Below are 17,800 nucleotides of genomic sequence, written 5' to 3' on the forward strand. Positions count from 1 at the left end.
ACACGAAATTTTACTTTGAATTTCATTTGAAATTGAATGTCAAATGGACATGGCATTGGATTTCATATTGAACCAAAATTTAAACTTGAAATTGGACATTAAATTCGACTTAAATTTAGAATTCAAATTGAATTCAAGATAAACATGAAATTTGACTTGAAATATGACTTAAAATTGAACTTGAAATTTTACTTCAAGTTAGCCTGGTATTGCTTGTAAAATTCGGCTTGAAATCAGATTTGAAATCTATACCTATAAAAATGGATTTCTGTCTGTCTGTCTGTCTGTCCCTATGTTCCTTATAGAATCGAAAACTACTGAACCAATCGGCGTGAAAATTTGCATATAGGGTTTTTGGGACCAGGGAAGGTTCTTATGATGGTTAGAGACCCCTCCCCCCACTAAGAGCGGGGGCTCCCATACAAATGAAACACAAATTGCTGCATAACTCGAGAACTTATCAAGCAAATGGAACAAAATTTTACATGTGGTTGTTTTTGGAGACAAGAATTTTTTCTATGGTGAATGGAGACCCCTCCCCACTTTAGGAGGGGGGCTCCTACACAAATGAAATACAAATTTCCTCATAACTCGAAAACTAATAAATCAAATGGAACCAAATTTGGCATGTGGGGGTTTTGGAGACAGGATTTTTTTTAATGATGGTTTGAGATCGGCGAAATGGTTTGTAATGATGGCGAATATTTAAATGATATCCGCTTTATTTTATCCGGCTAAGCAATTGTGGCAGTTGTTTTCTACTTTACTGTGAGGGAAATTTGTATATTAAAACACCCATGAACTCCCCAGAAACTTGCAAAACTCGAGATTGTGACAAAGGCCATTCGAGATTCACGATTTATGTACAACACAGTTTTTTTTTGGCAATACGAAGTTTGTCGGGTCAGCTAGTCTTATATATAAAAATGAATTTCTGTCTGTCTGTCGGGATTTTCCTTATAGAATCGAAAACTATTGATCCAATCGGCGTGAAAACTTGCGTGTAGAGATTTTTGGGGCCAGGGAAGGTTCTTATGATGGTTAGAGACCCCTCCCCCCACTAAGAGGGGGGGCTCCCATACAAATGAAACACAAATTTCTGCATAGTTTGAGAACTAATCAAGCAAATGCAACAAAATTTGGCATGTGGTTGTTGTTGGTGACAAGAATTTTTTCTATGGTAAATTGAGACCCCTCTCCTCTTTGGAAGGAGAATTATGACTCCTCTCCCCTTTAAGAGGGGGGGCTTCCATACAAATGAAATAAAAATATCCTCATAACTCGAGAACTAATCAATCAATTGCAACCATATTTGGCATGTGGGTGTTTTTGGAGGCAAGAATTTCCATTTCCATGATGAATTAGGACCCCTTATCTTTTTAGGAGGGGGTTTCCCATACAAATAAAATACAATTTTCCTCATAATTCCAGAACTAATCAAGCAAATGGAACCAAATTTGGCACGTGGAAGGTTTTGGAGGCAGAATTTTTTTTGACGTAGGACTACGTCTTTGTTTACTATACTGGGACTGGGTAGCACTTTGTGAAAACGAAAATAGAAGTGTAACGTTTGATTGAAAGATTTTAAATGCTAATAGCTAATAAACTACTGAACGAAACTGAACAATTTATGTGTCGTTGGATAGATGAAATGACCAGCAATTTTTTAGGGGGGTACGAGAGCAAATTCAAGAGGGGCGTAAGAGGAGGGGGGGGCTCCTATACAAATGAAATACAAATTTCCTCAAAACTCGAGAACAAATCAAGCAAATGGAACCAAATTTGAAATGCAGGGGTTTCAGAAGGTAAGAGTTTTTTCTATGGTAAATTGAGACCCTTGCTCTCTTTAGGAGGGGGGATCCATACAAATAATATTCAAATTTCCTCATAACTCGACAACTATTTGAGCAAAAGGAACCAAAATTGGCTTGTGGGGGTTTTTGGAGGCAAGATGTTTTTCTATGGTGTACTGAGACCTCTTCTTCTTCTAAGAAGGGGGGCTCCCATACAAATAAAATGCAAATTTCCTCATAAATTTAGAACTAATCAAGCAAATGACACCAAATTTGGCGTATGGGGTTCTTTGGAGGCATGAATTTATTTTGAATTTATTTATTTTGTGATGCTTTGATACCCCTCAACCCTGTGGTAGGAGAATAATTCATTACCCTTTCAACCTTTATGATGCACACAAGTGATTTTTAAAAGAAATTTCTATGTCTCAAAGGTCGCAGGCGTTGTACTTATGAACCTTCGTCCTCGTATTATCAAAGCCACCATTGCATTAAATGAAGAATTGAATCTGAATATTTCGCTTTTCCCTTTTAAACATTCACTTAAACAGTGGCACTCACAGATTATTATAAACATACATATGCCAGAAATGCAGTTTACATTAGTCTTTGATCTCTTGATCTGATATAGTCCTACGTCACCCTTTCATACAACCCTTAGGGCTGTATACCTTGTAGTTTTTATGATGGTTTGAGACCTCCGCTTTATTTTATTAGGCTAAGCAATGGGGGGAGTGGTTTTCTATTTTACTGTGAGGAAAATTTGTATATTAAAACACCCATTAACTCCTCAGAAACCTGCAAAACTCGAGATTGTGATAAAGGTCATCCGAGATTCAGGATTTATGTACAACACAGCTTAATTTGTGGCAATACGAAGTTTGTCGGGACAGCTAGTATATATATAAAAATGAATTGCTGTCTGTCGCAATCTGTCTGTCTGTATGTTCCTTATAGAATCGAAAACTACTGAACCGATTTGCATGCTGGGCCGCGGAAGGTTCTTATGATAGTTAGAGACCCCATACAAATGAAATACAAGTTTCCTCATATCTCGAGAACTAACTACATTAGTCTATGATCTAATGATCTGATATGTAATTCTGAACCTGAAAGTTCAGCGCATCTGCTCTGCTATTGCGGAGCTCTTGCATACATACCGACAAGGCACGACTTCTGCGGAAGTTTCCTTCTTACTCCATATCAGGTATGGAGCCTAAATTCCAAAACGGTCATTGGCTTTATAAACCATGTAGTACCGAATTGGGGCACAGGATTACAACTATCCCGCTCAACTTCATCAATGGGTATGAGCGGTCCGTAAACTGTGTACAGCAATCGGGGCCTGCCACAAAAGATGATCATTAAGACTGTCGCAGTGGCCTTTTAACCCAATGCCCTTCTGGCATACAAAAAAACCGAAGGTTAATAAAAATTGACAAAATTTATTCAAGAAAACTTTATTGATCTGAATCAAATAGAATGGCATAACAGAAAATTATGCAAAGTTCAAAACCACATAAACTAAACCTTTACTAATGTTAAAGAATAATATTTTCTCTTACAATTTACTTTTATATGCACTAATCCACATTAGTAATAACTTACTCAGCAAATTCATAAGAAAAGGAACTATCAAAATTTATAAGTGCCGTAAAACGGGGTAACATTGATCAAATGAACCAATCGCATAAATAAGTGAAATAAACCACTACTGCCAACTTTCCTGAACTGATCAATGTTGTAAAATTTTATGTAAACCAACGCACAATGCAATCTTAACCAATACAATAATTATTTTCCGAAGACGTGTCGATTTCCATCTCAAATAGCACGTAAGACCGTATAACAAAGGTTCCTTTCACCACTAGGTGGATTAAATCAGGTTTTTTCCGTTGTGTCTTGTTTTATCGGCTTCTGTCCGTCACCCTTTTATAATTTTTTATCGTCTATTTTAACGTACGTTTCCGTTTCCGTTTCTCTTCCCGTTCTTTAAAGTTTTTGCTGTTTTTGTTATCCTTTTTCGACGTTATTGTTGTCTTTTTGGCGTTTTTTCATCGTCTTTCTCGGCGTTATTGGATAATAACCGATGGTGTTTTATATTGTTTCATTTGGCATTTCTTGTTCTGTTTCTTTGTCATCTTTTTGGGGTTCTTTCCTGCTTTTTTTATCCTGCTTGGTGTCTTTTTGTTCATTCTTCTTGATGTCTTTAAGTTAATCTTATTTATATTATTTACTAGCTGACCCGACAAACTTCGTATTGCCACAAATTCAACTGTGTTGTACATAAATCCTGAATCTCGGATGACCTTTATCACAATCTCGAGTTTTGCAAGTTTCTGAGGAGTTCATGGGTGTTTTAATATACAAATTTTCCTCACAGTAAAATAAAAATCAACTATCCCCATTGTTTAGCGTGATAAAATAAAGCGGATAGCATTTAAATATTCGCCATCATTACAAACCATTTCGCCGAATACCAATTCTCGGTTGACTATAACGCGAAATATAGAGTTTCGCAGAATACCATTTCGCGAAAAACCTTAAGCGGGATGTAAAATTTCACGAAAAATCTTTTCGTAGAAAGTACCATTTCGCCCGGGTGACCCAACTGAAGGAAAGTAATAGAGATCAGTAGATCTAGGAAAATAAATAAACCTAGATAGAGGTGATCTCTACGGGGGGCTGCCCCCAGCCCCCGCAGTGGCCGGTGCTTCGGCCGGCGCTTCCGACGGCAGGTCGCCGGCAACACTCGCAGGCCTGTGTCCGTCTCATCTAATGTTACTATTGATAGTTTCTGGTGGTCTTGTTATTGACTAATGTTTTATGAAAGAGTCTAAAATTTCTCGAGTTCGATTAGTTTTTGAGTTACGCAAAAATTTCTGTTTTATTTGTATGAGAGCCCTTATCCTCTTAACACAGGGGTAAGCGGTCTAAAACCATCATAAAAAATGTCTGCCTCCAAAACCCCTTACATGCCAAATTTGGTTCCATTTGCTTGATTAGTTCTAGAGTTATGAGGATATTCGTATTTTATTTATATAGGAGCCCCCCCACTGTTGAAAGGGGGAGGGATCATAATTCACTATAGAAAAAAAAATTGCCTTCAAAAACACAATGCTAAATTTGGTTCTATTTGCTTGATTAGTTTTGAAGTTATGAGGAAATTTGTATTTCATTTACATGGGAGCCCCCCTCTTGAAGGGGAGAGGAGTCATAATACTCCTTCTAAAGAGGGAAGGGTCTCAATTCTCCATAGAAAAAATTCTTGTCTCCAAAAACACCCACATGCCAAATTTTGTTCCATTTGCTTGATTAGTTCTCGAGTTATGCAGAAATTTGTGTTTCATTTGTATTGGAGCCCCCGATTTTTGTGGGGGGAGGGGTCTCTAACCATCATAATAACATTCCCTGGCCCCAAAAACCTCTACATACAAATTTTCACGCCGATTGGTTCAGTAGTTTTCGATTCTATAAGGAACATCCCGACAGACAGACAGACAGAAATCCATTTTTATAGGTATAGATTTAGTGTTTTTTGTTACTGTTTGAGCGTCTGTCTTTTGATCACTTTGAACTTTTGATGGTGTCTTTTGTTTTTAAATATCTTATCTTTGGCGTAACTTGTTGTTGTGTTAGCTTTTTCAACATCTTTTTATTACTTTTCCGGCGTTTTTTTGTCGCTGTTTCGTTGTGTTCATGTTGTTTTTCCATCATCTTTTCATCATCATTCTGATGTCTTTTATTTGCGATTTCGAATGACTTTTTCTACATTTTTTCCGTGTTTGAAATCAATTTTGGCCTTTTAGTGCATTCTGGTTATCTTATTGGTTTTTGGCTCATTTCAGCAATTGGTTGTCATTTTTTATCGTTTACCGTTTTCATTGATCTTAATGACGTCTTCCTGTTGTCATTTGTAATTTTTGTGATATTTCTTGTCGTTGTTTTGCTGATTAGCGTCTTTTCATCGTTAAATATTGTCTTGGCATTTTTTGTCGCTTTGGGGTGTTTTTTCGGCATCTTTTCATCGTGTTTTTGTCATCTTTTTTCATTGCTTCATTCATTCCATGCTTGCTGTCACTCTTTAATCTCTACATTGGCTTTTCGCTGTGTTTTTCCCATCTCTTCGTCGTCTTTCTGTCGTCAATTTGCTGTCTTTTCGTCATCTTACTGTTATTTTTTTGACGTCTTTTCAGCTAAGCTTTGCTTTCTTGAAATTGACATTGGATTACATTTGGACTCGAAATTTGACGTAAATTGGATTTAAATTGGACTTTAGGTTAGATTTCGGAAATGAAATTATAATTCAATTGGTACAAACAATTAGAATTGAAATCAGAGTTTAAAATTTGTATTTAGATAAATCAGTAATAAGACATGGACACGAAATTTGATACGAAGGCTTACTAAAAAATTAGGATTGGAAATTTTCGTCTTACACATCTCACACGTTTTACCTTTTTCTGTTCCGTATTTTTCGCTTTGCCAGACCAGTTTTTCCACTTTTTGTTTGGTTCTTTCTCCTTTTCTGTGTCGTTCTTCTCTGGTTTTTGCTTTTATTTTACATAGATTTCTTTACATTTTTCCTATTGTTCTATAGTTTATCCTTTTTTTGTTCTGCAATTCCCGTTTCATTGTTCCGATTTTTTTCGTTTTGTGTCCCATATTTTCTTATCTTCAATCTTGCTTTGGTTCTTGTTTTTCATTCGTTTTTTGTTATTTTTTTTCCATTTTCCACCTTTTTCACTTCCCTTTTCCTTGTTTTAGTTTGCAGTTTACGTATTTTTAACTGTTTTTATTTTCTTTTTGTCTCGTTTTTTGTTTTCGTCTGTTGTTCTTTTAGATGCCCCGATTTTCCTTCTTTTCTGCAACATTTATTCTCTTTTTGGCTTCCTTTTTTGCCTTTGCTCTCTGTTTTTCCATTTTTTCTTGTTTTTTCTCTTTTTCCCTGCAGTTTTACCTTTTTCTTTAACTATTTGGAAAATAACTGTTCTTTTCTCTTCCTTTTCTCTTTATATCTCTCCTTTTATATTTCGTTTGATCTTGTTTTCCCGTTTTACTCGTTTCCTCTATCAGATTTTCTTTTCTTCTCTCGCTATTCTTTTTTCTTTTGGTTTCACTTGTTTTCTGTTTCGGTTCCCATTTCTCGTCTCGTTTTCCTTCCTTTTCTCTCCCGTTTTGCTGCCTTTTCTGTCACGTTTTTTTTCTTTTTCTGTACCGGTTTCCTCGATTTGTCTCGTTTTTTCTTCCTTTTTCACTTGTTTTTCCTATTTCTGTCCATTCTGTTTACCTGTTGTTCTCTCTTTCTCTTCTTCTTCTGATCCGTTTTTCTTCCGTTTAATTTTTTCTCTTACTTTGTTTTCTACTCTTGGCTTTCTTGCTCCCGTTATAGTCGTTTTTACGCGCAGGATAAGTTCCCCGTAAGTCGAAACCGTCTAAATTCCGAAATTCACTTAAAAATAGTCGCAACAAACCACGTAAAAAAACTATGTAAAAAGCGTGTGTTTTTTTCGCTTTCTTATCCCGTTTTTTTCGATTTCTGTTCATCTTTTTTCGTTTTCCTCGTTTTTGAACGTTTATCTGTCTTTTATCTCATTTTTCTCATTTTACACTTTTCTGTTTGTTATGCCTCGTTTTAATGCCCATTTTATGCATTTGGTTTTATTTTCTTTTTATTCTTTTTATTCTAGTTTTTGTTCTTTTTCTATCTCGCACGTGTTTCTCTTTTCTATCCCGTTTGTTCAGTTCTAACATGCGTTTTTCTTGATGCTCTTTTCCGGTTTTTCTTCTTCTATCTCATTTTTCCTTTCTTGCTTATTTTTCTGGAGAGCAGCAGGACTGAATGGACGACCGTCTCTGTGAGTCTGCGGTGAAAATGCTAAGAAAATTTACTTCCATTTTCATACGAAACTCTATGCTGTTTAGTTCGGTTATAAAATTCAAGAACAACCAGTTATGAACAACAATGTTATGATGAAAATTTTATCATCAAAAGATTGGTTTTGAATTGGTCTTGAAACGGGTTTTGGAGCTGGACTTGAAGTTGTACTTGGAAAGATTTAAAATTGGACATAAAATGAACTTGACATTGTGATGAAGTTTCATCTAAAATCAAAGTTGAAATTGGATTTTAAATTAGACTTAAAATTGAACCTAAAATAGCAACCGAAATTGCACTTGAAATTGTATTTGGAATTCTATTTAAAATTGGACAAATCAGTGGTGAAATTGGGCATGAAATTAAAATCGAACTAGGATTTGAAATAAGGCTTGAATTGGACTTGAGGTTAAACTTGAAATTCAATTTATGACTGGAACTATTTTTGGCACTTGATCCGTGAATCCGTAGAAAATTATTAAATCTATAAAATTGCGGATAAATTCGTAGTATTAGTTATTCAAAGTGAAAGATTTGAAATTAGAAGTTTGATGAAAAACTTCATCAACATTTTCTTTGGTGAAACCCTTTATTATGTAGTTATTAGGTCTTTAAGTTTTTTCTCCTTAATTTATAAATGTTGTTTTGCATTTAAAGGTTGACGGTCAGACAGGACACGTGTGGGCTGCGATACCGCGTCCGCGTGTGCCAATCGTAAAACCAACTTCCGCCAGAAGTTGGTCAGGTGCTGGCTGGCTGGCAGGTCGCAGCAACGCAGCGTCGCCGCCGTAGTTAGTCGTAATCGTAAAATTTTCCTCTCGGCTTCAGTCGGCCGGCCAGTTTTTATGGCCGGCTGACGAACTTGTGCACAAGTTATACTATTCGTTCGTTCTTTTATTGATAGCCGTAAAATATTAAACCTAACATTTGACGTTTCGAACGTGGAATTTTGCGCTCCTTTTGTTTTCTGCTGCCTTATCATCTATTTGTCATTATTGAGGTAAATTTACTACAAATTATACTTCTCAGTTTCAGTAAGTACTAGGCTACTAGCAATAATGATTGTAATTTTCACTCAGCAACTGAAAGTATAACTGAAACGGATGACCCGAAAAGCCATTATTGTCGGAAAATCGATCAACCCTCCCGGAAGCCTCCACGCGCTCGGTGTTTTCCTTTCGAGCCGCCAAAAGTCCAGCTGAGAAGAAGGAAATAACCTCCGGAAAAAAGCGGAGTTTAGTGTGCCTGCCTGCCTGCTCGATAGCCGACGAAAACTGGATAATAAAGCTTTTCAAATTTATAATCTGCCACTTATCCTTTGCCTTCTGTGTCTGTGAGAAGACTCTCCTCGTTTCACCACTGAACTGAACTGAACTGCTGCCGGAGGAAAGACGCTTTCCTTCCAAAGAAAGAAGGAAAGATTCTTGACATCATCCGCTCCGTTCAAAAGCGAGTGGGGGGCGGTGGAAAGCAAGGAAAATTTTCCGAACCCTTCGAAGCTGCTGCTTCGTGCTTCATGCTTTCCACTTATTTACCGATTGAGAAGAAGCTAAACGATTGTGACCATCCCGCCGGTCGTCCGGTCCGGTCCGGTCCGATCCGATCCGGTCACCCGGTGACCGAAACGAACAGCAAAAGAGCAACCTTCGGTCGGCCCGTCTGTCTGTGAAGAAGGATGCTGCACTTTCACCGCATCATCAGCATCAGCGTTCGGACTTTGTTGGACGAAGTGCAGGGCCTCACTGACAGTGGGTGGGTCCGTCCGTCCGTCTGTCCGTGTGTGTGTGTTCGTTCTAGGTTAGATTGGAAAACTTTGCGTTTTTTTTGCGTTCTTCGCCTTCAGGCGAAACCATTTGGCCCTCGTTTGTCCGCCGTTGGCAAGGAAAAACCAATGCGTGAAAAGTTGACTATATAATTTTAAGCTTGTCGGCAGACTCCGCTCCACGTCGTCCGCGGTCCTCGGGAGAAAGGGAGACCACGGAGCTGTTCGAGCGAAAGTTTGCCGCTTCCTTCCGACCCGGAAAGCGGTAATCTTAATGGTGTGCGGCGATGAGGATGGGAGGACGGACGGACGGGTGATTCGATGGGAAAACGAACACCAGAAAGTCCGTCGTCGAAAGTTAAGCGTTTGTGTCTTGTGAAATTCAATAAAGAACAGTTTAGAAGTTCAGCTCAGTTTGGCACTGGAAATGTGCTGTTGTTCGCTGGGCTTACGAGCTTCTTACGGCCGGCGGCGGCGGTTCCACAGTGGATTGAGGCGTGGGACGGGTCTGGGAATGTGGATAGGAGGAATCGATTAGTTTCGGAAAAGGAGAAAAGTTGCACTTGCAGCATCGCATCTGAGCGGATAATCGGTTACATGTGCCAATTGGAATTCGAAACACTTCGGCAAGTTGTCGAAATCGATGAACACAAAGGTTGAGAAGTGTGCACTCAATAATTGGCAAATATTTTCTTCCGCAGGAAGCTAGCACAATAAATCGAACATTAAGTGTTTTAGATTTATTATGCAGACAATTATCGTCGTGACCTAATTCACAAAGAAAAATATTTAAATTATATGACATTACATTTAACGGGCAACAGGATCGGTTGCCCCCGTCCATTTTTTCCTGCCGGAGGGGGGGAATTTACTTCCAAATAGATCCGACATCCAAATAGCTGACATTCTTCTGCGTTCGGTTGCAGAGTATTTTTCGCCGGATCCGTCCGATCATCACCATCTGCCCACGCCCGGCGCCCGGCCTGAGATGAAGAGGATTTTTCCTACCGGCCGGCACACCTGCCGTCAAGCTTCAAATCGTCCGAATCGTCGTCCTGCCGGCCCGGCCCGGGTCGTGATGGTAGTCTAGCGGATTTGATTTCTTCATTTTGAAGGTTTTTCTTTTTTCTCTTCCAACTGAAATACGGACGGGGGAGTCAAATATCGGTTTCACCCTCGGAATTTGTTCGATGAAATGAAGCGACGTAAATAAAATCAATTACTTACGGCAAGGGAAAGAATTTGCGTTGCGAGTTCTCAAAGCAGCAGCGCAGCGACAGCCGTTAAGTAGGTCACTAGGAGCCGCAAAGGGAAAATTTTCAAGGCGATGATATCTTTGTTGTTTTCGAGCGAATAAAAAATGCCATACGGCAGAAAGCGTGAAGTGATACTAAATCAGTCAGGCCCTTGAGTGCCACCTGTAGATAATTAGGTAAAAGTACACTTGTTCCAGTACTTATCTGTGGCTAAACAACTTGAAATCGGCAATAATTGTTTGTTCTTTCTCTTGAATTGCACTTGGGAAAACATGTTTATTTCCTGAGCAGTATCGTTTGCAACAACGTTTCAAATTGTGCTTTTTGGAAAAATAATCATATGGATAGGTTGCATCAAAATAAAACACAGTATTTGGATATTTTTTTATTTTTTGGATTTTATTGCAAACTGCAACTTTAGCAGTCGATGAAATTCTCAATTTTGGCACGGTTTCCAATTTGGCAACATAGTCGACACGCATTTGTTGCCAAATTCGAAATTCTACTGTGCTACATATACGCTAACGCCACGTAGTGCGTTAGTTCTGCGCTATTTTCCATACCATCTTGAAGGTGGCAGTCATTTGGGTAACCTTCCCGAAGACTGCAACTTTCTACATAGTCAGCAGCGCAAGATATAGCTCAGCGGTTAGCATCACGAGTTATTCCACGTTGGAACCAATTAAGCCAATTCCCATATGCTACGTAGACTCCAATAAGGACGTTCGACCGCGTTAATGGAATCACTCGAGACCGTCCTTATTGGAAACGCTCTTATTCGAAACCGCCTTATTCGAGGGACTGCTTTATATCTTTGCAGGTTGCGGGTACTGTGGGGCACTTGGTAACGGTCGGTTTATGGGGTTTGACTATGGATTCGGCGTAATAAATACTGGTTTAGGAGGCGGATGCGACTCTGTGGTTCAAAGCTTCTGTCGACTACCGCGAACGCCCACGTCGTGCTGCGCTCACTTTACTTCGTCTTGTCATAATTCTTGAGACAGTGTATAAATGCCAGGGGGAATGGGAAACGAGATTTGTCCTCCTATTGTTTCATTTGTGGTGTTTCTGTTGGAAAAATGACGACCGGTGCCCGGTTCAGAACAACCGGTGTTAGGCAGGGCTGACGAGATCTCCACTTCGCCAATATACTACATTTTACAATTCAAGTAGTACAATCCAGAGTAGAATACGTCTACAAATTCGATCTACCATTTTTCCTCTCATCGTCATCATCATTGGCAAAGCAAAGCAAAGCCTAGGTGCTACATCCCGTTATCGAAACTTGACCTTCTGTTTTTAAACGACAGACTTCGCATCCAGCTGTTAGAGTGCATATTTAAAATATGACATCCCGGCCTTTGGTAGAGTGGTCTCAGAGCGTGGAGTCCGAGCAGGGCCGATTGACCCAAAAGAGGACCATGAAATGGTTTCTAAAAAGACCGTGAAATGGACCTGAAAGTAGATCAAAAATAGACTTTAAAAAGACCCCAAAAATTCACCTTAAAATATACTTGAAAACGGACTCTAAAATTGACTTAAAAATTAGCTTGAAAATGGGAAAGAAGGAATAAAGGAAGAAAGAAAGGAACGAACAAATCTCAAGAAGAAGCTTTACGTTGGACTTCAAAATTAAACTTCAAATTGGAAAAATTGACGTATAAATGGACCTAAATGGACAATGGACCAAAAAATAGAACCTAAAATGAACCTTTAAAAAGCTCATGATCATGGACGATCTCAAAAATTGACTTCAAAATGGAGCAGAAATAGATCCGAAAATGCCCCTAGAAATTGATCGAGAATTAGCTTAAAATAATTCCTAAAACTGACCTAAAACTGTATTAAAATGGGGTCTGGAAATGGTCCTGAATAAACCCAAAACGGACATAAAAATTTAAAAAAATGTACTTGAAAAGAACCTATAGGTTCTATAGAAAAAAATCTAAAAGTCGTCCTAAAAATGGACTAAAAATATTCGCAAAGTGGACGAAAAACTAACCCAAAATTGACCCAAAAATGGTCTTGAAAATGGACCCGTAAATGGTCCCAGAATGCATCTAAAGTTGACTTTAAAAGGGACCATAAAATTAATTGTATCTACCAGGCAATAATAACTTTCAATCAAAAGTAATAGCGGACAAATCGGTTCAGCCATCCCCGAGAAACAGGTGATAGAAAAAATAATTACACACACACACACACACAAAGGCGCGCGCGCACACACGCACACACACATTTTTATGTGTGCGTGGTTGGTCTACAAGTTTATCTCAAAACTCCATTGTGTTACTCAGATTTTTAACGTGAAACTATGTTTTTTAAGGGGACATAAACGACTAAAACTGGTGAAAATTGCATTATTTTTTTAGTTCAGATTTTGTTTCTGCAGTCTTTTTCGCTTATTTTGATACTATTTTTGTAATGATTCGACCACGGACAGTGGCCGAAGAACGATCATACACATAAGCGTTCCAGAGCGGCGTGGAAAAACCTCGGTATTCTAGCATTTTCGGAAGTTATATAAAACGTGTATCGAGAATAAATGAAATTTACAAGGAATAAATGATTTTCCGTGATATTTCTAAAAATGCTGCTACAGTGCACTAAAACATCATAGTGATTCATAATATCACTTGTTTTCGACCAACTTACAATGGAATACAGTGGTTTACCGATGTTATCTATCCATCTGGAAATTTTTGGTAGATATATTTGGAAAGTAGACAAATTTGGGGCAAAATAAATTGCTCCAAAATAATTTAAATGAACAAAAAATATTGTTATTATTAATCATTTTTTTCGATTACGTATTATTTCAGCGTAATTTTACACATAGGGCTCATTGTATTCATATCAACCATTAGCCATAATGCATGTCATCTCAGAATATTATGAAAAAACACAATCGAAATTCAAAATTATTTCGATTTTATTCAAATTTTGTGTACTTATTCCTTTGCACTATATTTTAGATCCATATTTTTATTTGGTACTTAGGGTTCTCGTTTCTGAGTCAGTGTGGTTCCAAAAGCTACCGTTTTTTCCACCTTTCTTTCTTTAAAAATTCATAACTTTTGGTCCATTTAACCGATTTACATGATGTTAATCTCAAATGGAAAGTATTTTAATGAGCTTTTAAAAAAATATTAGACTGAAGAACTTTTTGTTGTTATCGAAAAATAACATTGAAAATATTCACTTTTTATGTTTCCATGGTGTGTAGACCAAAGAAACTCTAAATTTTTATAAAGTGTCGAGAATACAATGGAGACGCATGATTTTTGTTTTTACTTTTAATAAAAGGGGTTTTTGACAAAGAAATGCGTCTCTAAAATAAAACGCCATGCGAGTCCATTGCATGAACGCATATTCATTTCTTAAAAAAAGAGCATCTCAAAATCCAAAAATGTTACAGGTCTGTTTTATGTAAACGACTAGCTTGCCATTGAAAGTACAGTAGGTTTTCGAATTTGGCATGGTTCAATTTTGGCATGCCTCGATTTTGGCTACAAAAGTATCCGTTTTTGGCAACACAAAATATTTTCCTTACAAAAATATGCTTAAATATCAGTCAATTTCCGCATACATGCTTTAAATGACGCAAAAATGATGCCCTCAGTGTGTTCATTAAAAAAAGTTTGCTGTTATAGAATGTTTTGAACAATAATATTTTTATTGCCGTAGGACTACGACTTACCGCAGGTTGCGAAAAACTTATTTGCACCGGACGGATAGCTTTCGGCGGACTTCAAGCACAAAATGATTGCAATTGTTGATTAATAATATTTTCTCAATTTCTAACGCATTTACGTTTAATTTGTTCGTATTAAAAAATGGTCTCGATTTTGGCACGGTTTCGATTTTGGCAACATAGGCTACACGCATTTGTTGCCAAATTCGAAATCCAACTGTATAATGAAAAAATAAAAAACGAATATATTAAATGTTTCAATTAATTTTAAGAGGCTCCTACAAAAAATGTTTTTGCAATCATGAAAACTTTGAACGTTAGTTTATTGTTTTTTTTCCGAAAAGCTCATTAAAATACCTTTTATTTGATAATATAATCATTAAAATCGGTTCAATGGTTCAAAAGATTAGAATTTTTAAGAAAAGAAAGGTGACAACCACATTTGCTAGCGGAGAAGGGGTGTGCCCGTTAGCGTTACGGTATAGAAAAATCTCACAAAGGATCATTATGAAATGTTAAAAATATGCGTTGCAAAATTAATGGAAGTTACTTTGCGTATTTGACTTCAGCATTATTATACCCATTCTGTGTATAATTATATACCACAGATGCCATATAGTAAACTATAAAATACAAAGAAATATTCTCTGTTATGCATAAATGCATGAAATCTTCCAAATTTTCATGCCGCATGGTTGAAATGACAATTTAAAAAAAGGTACACGGAGAATAAAAATGTAGTTTCAACCATATTTATGGTTGTTTTACGCACAAACAAAAATTTCGTTTTGTTTCAAACTGAAATGTATGATTGAAATGAAAATATTTATTGTTACATCAATGTCAACTTCAAATTTGAAAATACTTTACTTTTAATTCAAAACTGTTATTTACTTGATTCAAACAGAATCTCGTTTGGAAACAACAATATTTTCAGGTTGTTATAAAAATATTTTATTGCGGCTTAAAACAACAATCATTTTGTTTGAAACAAACTGGAGCTTTTTCGCTCCGTGTAGATAAAACCGGGTCAAAATGGTAAACAAAATCGGGGGGTACCTAAAATCGGGTGTAGATTAAACCAGGTGTAGATATAATCGGAATACCACTGTATATGCTGAATCCATTCCAAAAATAGTTTGGATGTAATTTTGCAGTTATTTTTAATTTTGAGTGGATTAAATGTGGCCATTTTTTGCGTTGTAACGTCACGAAAAAGATGTACTTTTTCGCTTTCGCAGAAAAATACAAATTCGAACATTCTAATAACCCGTATTTTCGTTGTACTCAAAAATACTTTTAAAACGGTACCTAAAGAATGAAGATAAATGAAGTAGAACTTAAGTTACAACTGATTGAAGCTCGCGTTGTAACGTCACTGGGGGAGCCGGACGGATTCAAAACAAGTGAGACATAAATAATAGCATCGAAACCTTAAAACTTAGCATAAGAATTGCTTCAGAAAAGTTTCTTCATTCAAAAACCACTTTCTAGTGATGAAACAACATTCGGACATTAGGGTGTCCCTAAGCAGGTACAAAAAGTATTTTCTCTATTTGAAGTCAGAAATGATTGCTGTCTACAGAAAATTTGTAGAAAAACTGCAAATAATATCCATCATATTTCATATTCTCAAGCATGTTTATGGCGCTACTTTTGCACTATTTTTTACTCTCATCTCGTAGCCTTAACCTGCTACGAACAACATCGTAAAAACGATGCGATCAAACTAATGAAAATTTTTTAATAAAAGTACATTCAAAAGAAGCTCAAATTTTGATTGCCATGCAAAAATAATTATCTGGAGGAGCGCCAACTAAGAAAATATCTAATTTCTCTTTTTCGTTTTTCATAGCTAATGTTCTACTCAGTGAGGCCATTGGAAAAAAATTTAAAGTTTTTGTCAGACCACCCTCCCCCCAACGCTCCTTCAAAATAAAGAGTAAAAATTTTATGTACAAAATCAATTGTCTGAGAGCTTTACAACTTAAAGAACTCGTGTACGGAGTGTTTACGAATGTCTAGTACGAAACAAAAATGGAAGTTCAAAAAATGTTATTTTCGAAAATTGGCGAAAAAAATGTATCTAGTTTCAATTGTTGTAGTATTAAACGAGAGGTCTTAACACTGCAAATGTATTTACCAAATTTCATAAGGATTGGTTCTACTGGTCACAAGATATTTAAAAATGATTGATGAAATTTATTCAAGAAAACCTTAATGACCAAACCTTCAATGGGACCAAACCTCAAAAACAGAATAATATAGTAAAAATGTGTAATTTTTCAACGGGTGTTTTTTTGCAGCAGTTAATTAATAAAATATAGCACATTTTCTTACACTTTCAGGGTGACCGTGAATCCGCTTAAAAGGGTGACACAAATTTTTATTTTTGAAACGCGTCCAAAAAAATAGCGTCTTCACAAAAATTGTAGAACACACTAAAATAAGCAACTTTGTTGCAAATAGTAACTATCTATCTCTTACTGGTTGCGAAATTTAATGATTTGTTTAAAGAAACCAGTTTAAATTCAAGCAAAGCAAAGTCATGGGTGTAAACGTCCTTCAGAACTTGACCCTTCTTTATCGACAGACTTCGCAGCTGGTTATTAGAGTACAGGAAAATTACGGGCTAGGACAAAGATCCTATTAACTCTGTAACGGCACCGAACAGTCGAGATTCGAACATACGACGATTGGCTTGTTAGGCTAGCATTGTACCCCGAGACAAACAGCCACTTTAAAATCAGTTCTGCTCAAAAATTCTGTACACGCTGTTTTCATTGCTTTCATATGTTCTATAAAGTTATTTAGTAGTTTAAAAAACACACTGAAGACTGTTTATCGCTAGGATGCATATGGATGATAACTAGCACAGCATTAACAAACAGTTGAATTAAGTTTCGAAGACGTGTCGATATCTGTATGATCATTTCCAGCTCAAAACGCTTAAAAAGGCATTTTTTCTCGACTATTTTCGATTGTAATTGGAATTTGAATGTGAATATAGTTTCTTTCTAATCCTAATATTTGAAGGGCAATATTTCGAAAGGTCCAATGTGCAAATGAGATTCTTTTTTCGCCTCCTCTCTTACGCTTATTACGGCGGCATAAATGCACTTGAATGCATCTATTTTGCATGGAACGGTTGCCGGTGTTATTGGAAAGCTAAAATCCTTTAGAAAAATTGGGTTGAAATGCATTTATGTCTCCGTAATAAGCATAAGAGAGGAGACGCATAGAGAATCTCTCATTTACACATTGAACCTTTTGACATGTTGGTCGAGATTTCCATGTTTATCTGTAAGTAAAAAATAAAAAGGTTTGACAAAACGGGTCTTTTCTTTTAAAAAGGAGGTACTGCCACTAATCGTGGGGGGTATCAATCGGCACCAAATTTAAGATGTTTGCTTTCTG

At 36.9% G+C, this 17,800-nt stretch overlaps 1 protein-coding gene across 1 annotated transcript in view; it reads left to right on the plus strand.

Moving 5' to 3' along the window:
• Positions 1 to 17,800, plus strand: part of LOC128738916 (protein scalloped) — a 459,239-nt gene that overhangs the window by 33,619 nt on the left and 407,820 nt on the right. The window lies entirely within an intron of this gene.

This window comes from Sabethes cyaneus, chromosome 1 (genome assembly GCF_943734655.1).
Source record: "Sabethes cyaneus chromosome 1, idSabCyanKW18_F2, whole genome shotgun sequence".
In the NCBI taxonomy this organism is placed as follows: Eukaryota; Metazoa; Arthropoda; class Insecta; order Diptera; family Culicidae; genus Sabethes; species Sabethes cyaneus.